The 13,995-nt window shown below is 40.1% G+C and overlaps 1 pseudogene; it reads right to left on the bottom strand.

Annotated features, from left to right (window-relative positions):
- Positions 1 to 1,074: 1,074 nt before the first annotated feature.
- LOC119884294 lies at positions 1,075 to 12,242 on the bottom strand (annotated as a pseudogene).
- Between the last annotated feature and the right edge of the window lie 1,753 nt (positions 12,243 to 13,995).

Genomic DNA, 13,995 nt, shown 5'->3' on the forward strand with positions numbered 1-13,995 from the left:
CATTGTGACTTTCAGATCGGTGTCTAACGCAGACATCTGTGGGCTCAATACAAGCGGGACGCAGCGGGGCGGGACTGCAGTTCAGCTGGACTGAACTGACGCAGACTCTGACTTAAAGCAACATTATGTTGGTCATTTTAACTTAACTTAAATCATTTAATACTACACTGACTTGTAACAGGGTGAAGGCGTCTCTGTCATCCCTACAAATCCCGGGCAGGACGTTTATCACGGCGTAAGTATGCAGCTGGTTTTGCCAACCGCCATTAAACGCAAAAGAAGAAGAAAGTCAACAGCAGACTTAAAAAGGACATTTATGGCGGTATGTTTACAATAAAACTCCTGGATCTCATTCGCAATTACCGAGATCATTATGATGTCTCATTCAAATCACCCCTCCTTGAGTGTCGCCATGTTTGGTTTTTCGGTTGTGCAAAGAAGTTGTCAAGAAAGATCATCCGTGTCGGTGAGGTGTGATCCGGCCCTGATCTGCCCCCTAGTGATTCCCATTCATCCTCCAGGTACACGCAACGCACGTAGGCAAGTATGTGAACAATGCCGCTGTCTACGCCTACGCCTCGTTAAAAAGCAAGTATGTCGGGGGCTTACGAGCTCATGTGTGGGTTGCTGGCTTTGTTGGCTAGCTCGCCACCCAAGTTTCAAGCAACCTTATGCTGCTGCTTGTGTCGAGCCAGAGCTGGGCGAGCGGGCACCAAAACCTGGCTCAGCAGCCTCTCTATGGACGTAACGTTAGCTAACACCAGAGGAGAAGAGACCGAAGAGCACGGAGACGGAGCGAGAGGCTGCAGGACAGGCGCTTTACACTTCATCGCATTCACACACGCTGACGAGAGTAAGGCGCAAACCAATGGACACCGGGAGCAATCCGGGGTCCAGTGACAAGGACACTTCGACATGCAGACCGGAGGAGCGGGGATCGAACCACCGTCCTTCCAGTTAATGGACAACTGCTGGTTAAAGGTGCAACCGTCAGTGATGCCTGGTGTTCACAGTGTCTCTGCTCTCCTGAACGTCTCCAGAAAGTGTTTGTATTTGTATCTGAGCAGAACTGACCTCGTGATGTTGTTGTGGTCCACGTTGAGATCTTCAGTGCTGGAAACATGGCTGTCTGAGACCCTGCAGAGAACAGTTCAGACTTTATGGCTGGAGTTTTAGACCAAACGCTAGATAGGATGTGGATGTCTGGCTTGAGGGTGTGGTTAAATGTTTAAATCATATTTTTTACCAGGAGCGGCGTCATCGAACCGAATGTCTGTCAGTCCGGTCTTGGACAAGCTCAGCTGCTCCAGTCTGCACCAAACACGCAGAGTTTATTTCAGGAGCTTCAGATTGGTGTTTAAAAGTTTCATGGTCAAGAAACAAACTCAATTCTAGATAATCCAGAAATACTCATATGTATGTGCAATTATTATATAGGAAATTCAACAAGGGCCGCCCCCCCAAGAATATGGTATACTGTTTTTATATATTATAGATTATATTATGGTTCTTTATTAAAACGACAACGATAGTATCATTACTTAATCATATCATATATACACATATAATCATAATCATATATTTCCTGGTACTGATCACATACGTGTCAGTTTTGTTGGTAATGTTCTTATTTCTATTTTTCTGCAACACCTGACTTTCTCCTCTGGGGATCAATAAAAGCTTATTTTATCTGTGCGGTTCAACATGTGCGAAAGTTGTTGGTTATGGCTGTGTCATATGAGAGGGGACCACTAACAGCATTTTAAAGAAATGTTGCATAAGTCCATATAGATTGTATATTTTCATCTACCGGCTCGTGCAGTCTGACACCAACAAAAGGCACGAGAAGAATAGTGACAGCTGGCAAACATGAGTAAACAATTCAATCTAAAAACTGCACGTAACAGAAACAGTAAACAGAAATTTGTTTTTGTGATAAAATACTTTTAAATACCGACTGGCTGTTTTTCATAGCTTTCAACTGCATTTCACAGTCGGTGAACACTAAACACTACGTAGACCTGAAGATTATTCATCACAATTCCATCTGATAAATACTTCATTAAAATATTTTCTCAACTCTTAGATTGAACGCTCGGTCCTGTGAGACGCTGGGTACTGTACCTGGGCAGAGCAGCTATCCTGATCATACTGTCCTGCACTACAGTTACTGGACAGACTGAGACTCTTAAGGGACTGCAGGACTCCGTCGGGCCTTTAAAACATCACACATCGGAAACGTTACACAGAGTAAAGCCTGACGAATCAGAAGTAAATGAAGCAAACATGGAGACGGCGTTACCTCTGCAGCTCTGTGATGTTGTTTTCTTCTACGCACAGATCCTCCAGCTGTGGCCACATGGGGGCGCATTCCAGGATCTGAGTCCAGCAGAGAGCCACAGATAATCAGTGTGATGTAAAAATAAAATATACACACCAGGACGAAGGATTTCTTAAAAACAACAGGAAACAAAGTAGGGGTTCACCGATGCTTTTATTTTGAAAGGTGACAGGAAGAGAGATTTGAAACTAGCACTGTAAATTTGGACATTTATCAACACGGAAAATACTTTAATCTAAGTGATTAAAGTTTTATGTGAATCATTTCTGTAAGATAAATTACAGAAATAAATTAATTTTCATGGACTATAAAAAACGACAATAAAAAAATATTTATGTGAAATGTGATGGAAACTTATTGTAGTAAATAAATAAACACTTATATTCAGAAATTATAAATAATATTTTTAATATGTTTAATATGTCTATGAAGATTCTCAGTCATCCAGGTCATAGTTATCCAACGAAGGTTAAATGAAGGGCAACTGGACTTGGTTGAAGCTACGGAAGACGTTTTCGTCCCTTATCCAAAGGACTTTCCGATAAGGACTAATAAAATGCAAATTCATTATTTAAAAATCATACAATGTGATTTTCTGGATTTTTGTTTTAGATCTCTCACAGTTGAAGTGTACCTATGATAAAATTACAGACCTCGACAGCTTTGTAAGTAAACCTGCAAAATCAGCAGTGTATCAAACTTGTTCTCCCCCTGTGTGTGTGGTGTGTATATAACACACACACACACACACCACACACACACCCACACACACATACTATATACACACAACAAGTATATATAAAAAAGTATTTGAGAACCAATAAGAATACAGATATAAATATCCGTTGCATTCGTTTCCCTTGAGAGTGAGATAACTACAGTAACTGTAGCATTTCTAAACTGACCCTGGTGATGAAGAGGTGAGCACAGACGATAGAGAAAGGTGTACCTGAGGCCAGTGAGGTCGCAGCTATTGAGGGCAAGGACTTTGAGGCTGCAGAACGCTGGCAGTGAGCCGACGGGTCGGACGGCAAACACAGTCTGTTGTTGCTGAAAAATAAGACAAGATGAAGAGTCCATTGGAAGGAGAGAATTCTTTCAATCACCTCAGAGGACATTACAATGACATATCTATTTCCTGGACTAACCTTAACCAAGTCTTCACCCTAATGATTTACGTTATGGGGATCACATGTGACTGTGCAAACTGATGTTTGTCCTCACAACATGAGTAATGAACACACACAGCTGTCCTCTGTACCTGAGCTGAAGTCCCTCCAGTTTGTCCACTGCTGGGTGACGGCAGCCACGTCCTCCCAGCTGGACAGCAAGTCCCACTCAGGTCCAGCCACTGCACGTCTGATCACTGCTGTGAAGGAGTCACTCACTGAGCACGCTGACATTCACACAGACACGACCATCACAGTCAATCACATACAATCACCATAGATGAGCGACAAGCTCCGAAAATCACCTACAAGTCAGTGTCAATCAAAACAATCACCGACAAGCTCATACAATCACCGTCAATCAAAACAATCACCGACAAGCTCATACAATCACCGTCAATCAAAACAATCACCGACAAGCTCATACAATCACCGTCAATCAAAACAATCACCGACAAGCTCATACAATCACCGTCAATCAAAACATCACCGACAAGCTCATACAATCACCGTCAATCAAAACAATCACCGACAAGCTCATACAATCACCGTCAATCAAAACAATCACCGACAAGCTCATACAATCACCGTCAATCAAAACAATCACCGACAAGCTCATACAATCACCGTCAATCAAAACAATCACCGACAAGCTCCAATAATCACCTTCAAGCTCCGACGATCACCGACAAGCTCATACAATCACTGTCAAGCTCCAATAATCACCTTCAAGCTCCGACAATCACCAACGAGCTCCAATAATCACCGTCAAGCTCCGACGATATCCGACAAGCTCATACAATCACTGTCGAGCTCCAATAATCACCTTCAAGCTCCGACAATCACCGACGAGCTCCAATAATCACCTTCAAGCTCCGACAATCACCGACAATCACCGACGAGCTCCAATAATCACCGTCAAGCTCCGACGATATCCGACAAGCTCATACAATCACTGTCGAGCTCCAATAATCACCTTCAAGCTCTGACAATCACCGACAAGCTCAGACAATCACAGATGAGCTCCAATAATCACCGACGAGCTCCAATAATCACCTTCAAGCTCAGACAATCACCGACAATCAATATCAATCACGACAATCAATATCAATCACCGACAATCAATATCAATCACCGACAATCAATAACAATCACAGAAAGCTCCGACAATCAATATCAATCACCGACAATCAATATCAATCACCGACAAGCTCCGACAATCAATATCAATCACCGACAATCAATATCAATCACCGATAATCAATAACAATCACAGAAAGCTCCGACAATCAATATCAATCACCGACAATCAATATCAATCACCGACAAGCTCCGACAATCAATATCAATAACCGACAATCAATATCAATCACCAACAATCAATATCAATCACCGACAAGCTCCGACAATCAATATCAATCACCGACAATCAAAATCAATCACCGACAATCAATATCAATCACCGACAATCAATATCAATCACCGACAATCAATAACAATCACAGAAAGCTCCGACAATCAATATCAATCACTGACAAGCTCCGACAATCAATATCAATCACCGACAATCAATATCAATCACCGACAAGCTCCGACAATCAATATCAATCACTGACAAGCTCCGACAATCAATCACCGACAAGCTCCGACAATCAATATCAATCACCGACAATCAATATCAATCACCGACAATCAATAACAATCACAGACAAGCTCCAACAATCAATATCAATAACCGACAATCAATATCAATCACCGACAATCAAATCAATCACCGACAAGCTCCGACAATCAATATCAATCACCGACAAGCTCCGATAATCAATATCAATCACCGACAAGCTCCGACAATCAATATCAATCACCGACAAGCTCCGATAATCAATATCAATCACCGATAATCAATATCAATCACCGACAATCAATATCAATCACCGACAATCAATATCAATCAACGACAATCAATATCAATCACCGACAAGCTCCGACAATCAATATCAATCACCGACAATCAAAACAATCACCGACAAGCTCCAATAATCACCTTCAAGCTCCGACAATCACGACAATCAAAACAATCACTGTCAAGCTCCAATAATCACCTTCAAGCTCCGACAATCAATATCAATCACCGACAAGCTCCGACAATCAATATCAATCACCGACAATCAATATCAATCACCGACAATCAATATCAATCACCGACAATCAAAACAATCACCGACAAGCTCCAATAATCACCTTCAAGCTCCGACAATCACCGACAATCAAAACAATCACTGTCAAGCTCCAATAATCACCTTCAAGCTCCGACAATCACCGACAATCACCGACAATCAAAACAATCACCGACAAGCTCCAATAATCACCTTCAAGCTCATACAATCACCGACAATCACGTCAATCAAAACAATCACCGACAAGCTCCAATAATCACCTTCAAGCTCATACAATCACCGACAATCACCGACAAGCTCCAATAATCACCTTCAAGCTCCGACAATCACCGGCAATCAAAACAATCACTGTCAAGCTCCAATAATCACCTTCAAGCTCCGACAATCACCGACAATCAAAACAATCACCGACAAGCTCCAATAATCACCTTCAAGCTCATACAATCACCGTCAATCAAAACAATCACCGACAAGCTCCAATAATCACCTTCAAGCTCATACAATCACCGTCAATCAATATCAATCACCGACAAGCTCCAATAATCACCTTCAAGCTCATACAATCACCGACAATCACCGACAAGCTCCAATAATCACCTTCAAGCTCCGACAATCACCGGCAATCACCGTCAATCAAAACAATCACTGTCAAGCTCCAATAATCACCTTCAAGCTCCGACAATCACCGACAATCAAAACAATCACCGACAAGCTCCAATAATCACCTTCAAGCTCATACAATCACCGTCAATCAAAACAATCACCGACAAGCTCCAATAATCACCTTCAAGCTCATACAATCACCGACAATCAATATCAATCACCGACAAGCTCCGACAATCACCTTCAAGCTCATACAATCACCGTCAATCAAAACAATCACCGACGAGCTCCAATAGTCACCGTCAAGCTCTGACGATATCCGACAAGCTCATACAATCACTGTCGAGCTCCAATAATCACCGACAAGCTACGACAATCACCGACAAGCTCCGACAATCAATATCAATCACCGACAATCAATATCAATCACCGACAATCAATATCAATCACCGACAATCAAATCAATCACAGACAATCAATATCAATCACCGACAATCAATATCAATCACCGACAAGCTCCGACAATCAATATCAATCACTGACAAGCTCCGACAATTATATCAATCACCGACAAGCTCCGACAATCAATATCAATCACCGACAATCAAAATCAATCACCGACAATCAATATCAATCACCGACAATCAATATCAATCACCGACAATCAATAACAATCACAGACAAGCTCCGACAATCAATATCAATAACCGACAATCAAATCAATCACCGACAAGCTCCGACAATCAATATCAATCACAGACAAGCTCCGACAATCAATATCAATCACCGACAATCAAATCAATCACCGACAAGCTCCGACAATCAATATCAATCACAGACAAGCTCCGACAATCAATATCAATCACCGACAAGCTCCGACAATCAATATCAATCACCGACAATCAATATCAATCACCGACAAGCTCCGACAATCAATATCAATCACCGACAATCAATATCAATCACCGACAATCAAAACAATCACCGACAAGCTCCAATAATCACCTTCAAGCTCCGACAATCACAGACAATCAAAACAATCACTGTCAAGCTCCAATAATCACCTTCAAGCTCCGACAATCAATATCAATCACCGACAAGCTCCGACAATCAATATCAATCACCGACAAGCTCCGACAATCAATATCAATCACCGACAATCAATATCAATCACCGACAATCAATATCAATCACCGACAATCAAAACAATCACCGACAAGCTCCAATAATCACCTTCAAGCTCATACAATCACCGTCAATCAAAACAATCACCGACAAGCTCCAATAATCACCTTCAAGCTCATACAATCACCGACAATCACCGTCAATCAAAACAATCACTGTCAAGCTCCAATAATCACCTTCAAGCTCATACAATCACCGACAATCACCGACAAGCTCCAATAATCACCTTCAAGCTCATACAATCACCGTCAATCAAAACAATCACCGACGAGCTCCAATAATCACCGTCAAGCTCTGACGATATCCAACAAGCTCATACAATCACTGTCGAGCTCCAATAATCACCGACAAGCTCCAACAATCATATCAATCACCGACAATCAATATCAATCACCGACAATCAAATCAATCACCGACAATCAATATCAATCACCGACAATCAATATCAATCACCGACAAGCTCCGACAATCACTGACAATCATCGTCCAGCTCTGACAATCATTGAAACCTCCTGGCAGAGGAACCCGTCTTCAAATGATTTAAACCAACACTGAGTAATTTCCCCGTAGACTAGAAGTCCTCACACACCAGACAGCCGATTGTCCCCGCAGATGAGTTTTGAGAATCAGCATGTTGACAGGACACGATGAACTACTGACACGAGCTTCAACTAATAGTAATTATAATTATTCATACATCTGCCAATTATTTTCTTGGTTAATTGTTCAATCCTTATTTTAAAGTATGTCTTGAAATATTTTCTTCCCCCTTCACTCTGTGTGTTTCCATCCACCTGTCTTTATGCACAAAAAAAAGCTCTGACGTCACATCGCTGTGTCCCCTTCTTCTTCTGCGATGGTTTAACAGCAGCACTGGAGAATCAGCTCCATAAGCTTTAATCTCCATCAACCAATTAGCTTTGCACTGTGTTCACAGCAGCAGTGGATAGAAGAAGCATTCATTCACATTTTCTCAAAATGTTACAGTCACAGTTATTTTGTTTGTTTGTCCGACCAACAAATCCTCACAATTTAGAAGCTTGAACGTGTTTTTTCGGCATCAAGACAGACTTTAGGCCTGAAAACTAAAAATATCCTCAGGAACACCAACATTCACATCACCTCAATGACAAGAAGTAAGAACTCTGCAAAAAGATACTCGGCGTTGTTTTCCTGATTTCTCCGTCGGCTCCAGGCCCGTTTACTTCAGAGCGGCTCAGCAACACTGTTGGAAGACTCTCAAAACTGTGGAGACAAAAGGAAAAGAAGCACAGTGTCATCAGTCAAAGGAAATAGATCCTCACAGCCTCTCCTGTTTAATAATGTTACCTCCTCGTCAGTGATACTTCGCTCTCTCCACAGCTGTGAATCCAGAGGCAGAACATGATTCATCTGTAACTTACAGAGTCTTTGCCCTGATGTACAGTAACTCTCACATTAAAGCCAGGATTATAATAAGAGGCGTCTCAACCACAGACGGTATAAAGAAGTAGCCGCGGCGACATCTCCTGTTGGCTTGTGGCCCGCCGTTTTGAAACCTGGAGTTTGGCATCTCGGGTTTTTGGAACCAGACAAAATTAACTGTGATATTAACTAGAAAAACTGACTTAAACCAAAATGTACTAAAAGGAATAATGAACAGCCAACTCATTACAGTGTCCTTTAGTACAACCGAACCCGAATTGATAATAATATTAATAAGATTGATTTATCATTTCAGTAATTTTGTTAAGCAAAAATATGAAATATTTGCTTCATCTTCTTAAATATGAGGATTTCATGATAGTGAATGAAGAGTCTTTGGGTTTTGGACTGTTTAAATACGTCACTTTGTGCTCTGGAAAATTGTGACGGTCATTTTTCACAGTTTCTTGACATTTTATAGACTTTATAAACCGTTCTGTAAATGTCTGGCTATTTGGTATATTATCACAATAAAAACCAAAATAATCCATCTGACTCTTATCAATGTGCTGGAAAATGGATTAGTGTCATTAAGTCAGAGCATATTAATGAGGAAAATATTTGTTTACTACCTATTTGACGGAGATGGTGATGAGCGTCGTACCTGCGCTCCTTGATATTCCCCCACTTGAGCTTCTTGGAGGAGATGGAGATCTCCTCCCTCAGCACCTCCTCCGAGTCCACCTGGTACACCTGCTGCACGGCGGTTAGGAAGTCCACGCCAAAGCTCGCCTTCGCTGGACGGACGAAAGAGCCTCCTTTAGGGTGTCTGAAGCAGTGGAGAGGAAACAGTTACTCACTTCAGATGATCACATTTTTAAGTTAAATCATAAATGAAAGGATTGTTTTCACTGTGGAGTGATTCTTATTCTATTTGTTGAATCTACCAAATATCACAAACAAGCACGTCATTTGTTATCAGACTACATATAAACACAGAAATTCACATATTTGGGGAGAAATTAAATTGTTTTAAAACCCACTGAGCTTTAAGTAAATCTTTACATCCTCACAGGAACCCTCCAGAGGGTCCTCACCTTCTGCCAATGAAAAGCTTTGATAATTAACTACACGGGAACGTCTGCGTGTGGATTAGAGCCGTAACGGTTCTGAAACCGAGACCTGCAACATAGCACACACCTAGCTTAGCACCTAGAAAAAGAGAAACTTTACTGAGTGCGAGATCAAGATGCTGATCACTGAGGTGGAGCTGAGAAGAAATATTTTAACATGATGGTTTGAAATCTGGGATCAACAACAAACACAAACCGACGGAGTGTCACAATGGCAGTCAGCAATGCCACAAACCCCACAGACCAAACCAACTGGTACATCTGCAGCGGTGCGTTCACTGTCGCTCCGTGCTTGTAAGATTTGCACCGTGTCATTGTCATGTAACGTGATAACATCTCTCTCTATGTGTCTCTGCAAAATGCTAAAATGTGTCGCCAAGTATACTTTGGCAACTGTTAATATACCTGGACAGTAAAGTACATGTCGAAAACACTGTAGTTAAAGTTGTGACGGCCTATTTTTTGTAAAAATTACAACACATCTATTTTATTGTCTTCCAACTGTCACGTGTGACATGTGACTATTTTAACACAATCATGATTGAGAGATCATGCCTGCAAGTTAGACTAGTTTTATTAACCCAGGGTGGATGATAATAATAATAATGTTCCTCCTCCCAGCAAAAACAGGGGAAAACCCCCCAGATATTAACCGAACTGTGGATTTGGATATTCATTACGCCCCTAAAGTGGATAATAATTTGTCAAATTTCAGCATGTGGCATCAAAGTGGTAATTACCTGCAGGTAAAATACTGAAGTCCGTCGTGGCTGCCGTCGTGTTTGCCTCTCTCTGGGTTATCCCACTCGACGCCGAGCCACAGCCCTGAACACACAAAGCATGTTTCATTGACCTCTATTTATACTATACATCTTCTTCAACACTAATGATGAAAGTCACATAATGCATAGGTTTTTAAGAGAGTATAAAAAGTGAACAAAAGTTAACATTCAACATTTAATAACATATATATATATAACAACTCTCTCTCTCTCTCTCTCTCCTTCACCCCAACCAGTCGAGGCAGATGGCCGCCCACCCTGAGCCATGGTTCTGCTCGAGGTTTCTGCCTCTTAAAAGGAAGTTTTTCCTTGCCTCTGTCTCCTAGTGCTGCTCTTGGTGGGAACTGTTCGGCTTCTGTAAATAACATCACAGAGTACGGTCTAGACCTGCTCTTTTATGAAAAGCACTGTGAGATAACTGTTGTTGTGATTTGGCGCTATATAAATAAAACTGAATTGAATTGAATATATATGTACCTATGGTGTAGAAATCCTTATAAGACTAAATAAATAAGATTAACTGGCTTTTTATTGTGTCTGTAGATGTTGACAAAAACTAAGTAAAGACAGGCAAAACACATATTTTATGAAAGAATTTTAAATCAGGAGGTTGCACCAAAATATTGTTTGATTGGTGAGATCTTGTACAATAAACTCATAAATGTAGATTTCTTAATACAACATTTTAATTCTTTTCAAAAGTAAAAGCTGTTTTATTGAAATTCTCAAGAATCAGTGGCCTAACATTACAGTTATGCTCTGATGCTAGCAGGGCTGTTTTGCTAAATCTCTTGTTTATTTCAATGGGCGTGACTGACTAAACCTTGTGGGGAAGACACCTTCTGCCAAACTCCATTTAAAAAACGAGCCTTTTATTGCTGCTTTATTTATAAACATGTCTTAAGATATTTACATTGACTTCACAACCAGTTCGGACTGTGAATCGTCCACCTGACACCCCGGGTATTGTTGTTGTTATTATTTTTACCTGCTGTCGGCGGCACCGGGCCCACGTACCGCACCGTGGCCCGCTCCCCGCCGCAGGACACCCGCCTGCCCACCGCCTCCGCCGGCACCTCCGGTTCAGTCTGGTCAACTCCCATCTGAGCCTCCCGCTGAGGAGAGAAACCCAGAGATCAATAACGTGCAGAGGCAACACACGTCAGGTTAGCTCACCCTGTACTCCTGTTGAAACGGTTCACATTATGCACGTCGGACGCGCCAGATAAGTTAGTTGCGTTACTTCGCGGATATATAGATATAGATATAGATATATAGATGGATAGATAGATATAAAACAGGTCTAATGAAAACTAACACGGGAAAACTATAACTACCAACATGCCTGTGAGGTTTAAAGATGCAGTTTCTGAGTGTTTGAGCTTCTGATCTCCCCAAAAACCAAAACATGTGACGTCTTCTGGCTCGCCGGAAGTGACCGATTTCATTGTTGCACACATTTCCGCACAAAACATTTCCAAAATAAAACAGTAATAATACGCTTCTCCCCTCATAAAGCTAAAATATGGAACGACAGGTACTTATGTAAGAGGAAAATATTATTTTATATAGATTGGATGGAAAAAGGAGTTTGGGCTATACTACATTTAATGGATGAATATGGGAATATGTTAGGTCATGATGATTTTAAACAAAATTTAATTTGGATTGCTCATTTAGACAATATTCTCTAGTAGTCAATGCCATTCCCAAGGCTTTGATAAACCAGATAAAAGGAATGTTACAATACTCTGCTGTGATTCCTACATCTGCAAATCTCTTTGTTGATAAGTACAATTTCTTAGATAGTAAATGTGATAAAAAAAATTTGAGGTCATTAATGACAAAAGAATGTTTTCCTCTTCCTGTGAAAACAAAGGTTTTGTCTGAAAGACTTTCAAGAGTTGACACTGTTAAGGTTTGAACTAGATTTTTTATCATTTCTGTTGTTTCCTAAAATGAAAGAGGTTCAAAACAATTAATGATATTTATCCATGTAATGAATTCTTAAGAGTAAGATTTAATTTAGATTGTAATGTATGTACATTTTGTCAGACTGATATCGAATCTCAGCAACATCTTTTCTATTCAATTCAGTTTTATTTATTTACCTGTGTTTGATTTCCATAATGTGAACTTTGGTTGTTTTATGGAAAACAAAAATACTGAGTTCTTGTGTAATAGTATCTTCATCAAAGCAAAATGTTATATTCATAAGTGTTAATCCATTTATTAATAATTTGAAGATTTTGTTTCGGTCATTGAAAATACTGGAAAAGTGCCTTAAGATTCTCTGAGTTACTTTCATTGTATTTTGATTAAATCCCTTTAATTTATTTTATTTTTATTAATTTATATTTTTATTGATTATTTTACTTAGTTATTATTTTTTTATTTATTTTCTGTTTCTTGCTGCTTAGTTGTAATGTTAGGTCTATGTAACGTTACAATGATGCCTGTTTGTTTACTGAGGATGCAAATAAAGTGATTGGGGGAAAAAATATATTATATAATATATTGTTTTTCTTCATCTTTCTTCTTCTTCTGCTCCATGTGTATGTACGTCAGTTTAGACGCTTCTAGGCGTATTACTGCCTCAATAAGTCACTTTAACAATAATGTTATTGCTTTATCGTGTGAGAACTTTACTAGTACATTTACAATCAAGTCTCACACGTCCTTCTTACTGGGTTAGGGTAACGTTCCTTCTGCAAAATGTTTCTAAGAACTCTGTTGGTACATTTATCAACACAAGAGTCAATTCCATCCATGCAAAGCCGGCTCAGCCCAGGAGGAGCCTCTGAGTACAGAATATTTTCTTTAATCAATGATCTGAAAGTGATTGGTACAGCTTTGATCACTCTATCATAGTATTTGACAGAATATTAGAGTTCAAATTTTGTACTAAACTTTTCATGCTGTAACATTTTTTTAATTCTCATCCATAAAAGGAGCAACAGCCCCAAACCCCTTTAGATCTCCAGTCCTCCATGGACACAGATTTAAGCAACATGTTTCTGTTCTTCCACACTGGTGTGTTATGTGGTGTGAAGTTGTTTTATATTTTTTTATATCCATATATTCATTATATTGTTGTTCTATCCTTACAAATAACAATTCTACAAATATATAACCTCCTTTTCAAACTTTATATTTGTGGCTGCAGGGGACAATCATGTCACATTTAGCTAGATTCAAGTG

Source organism: Micropterus salmoides, unplaced genomic scaffold, assembly GCF_014851395.1.
Source record: "Micropterus salmoides isolate LMB-PRFRI ecotype aquatic unplaced genomic scaffold, ASM1485139v1 Ms_hic_scaffold_3347, whole genome shotgun sequence".
NCBI lineage: Eukaryota > Metazoa > Chordata > Actinopteri > Centrarchiformes > Centrarchidae > Micropterus > Micropterus salmoides.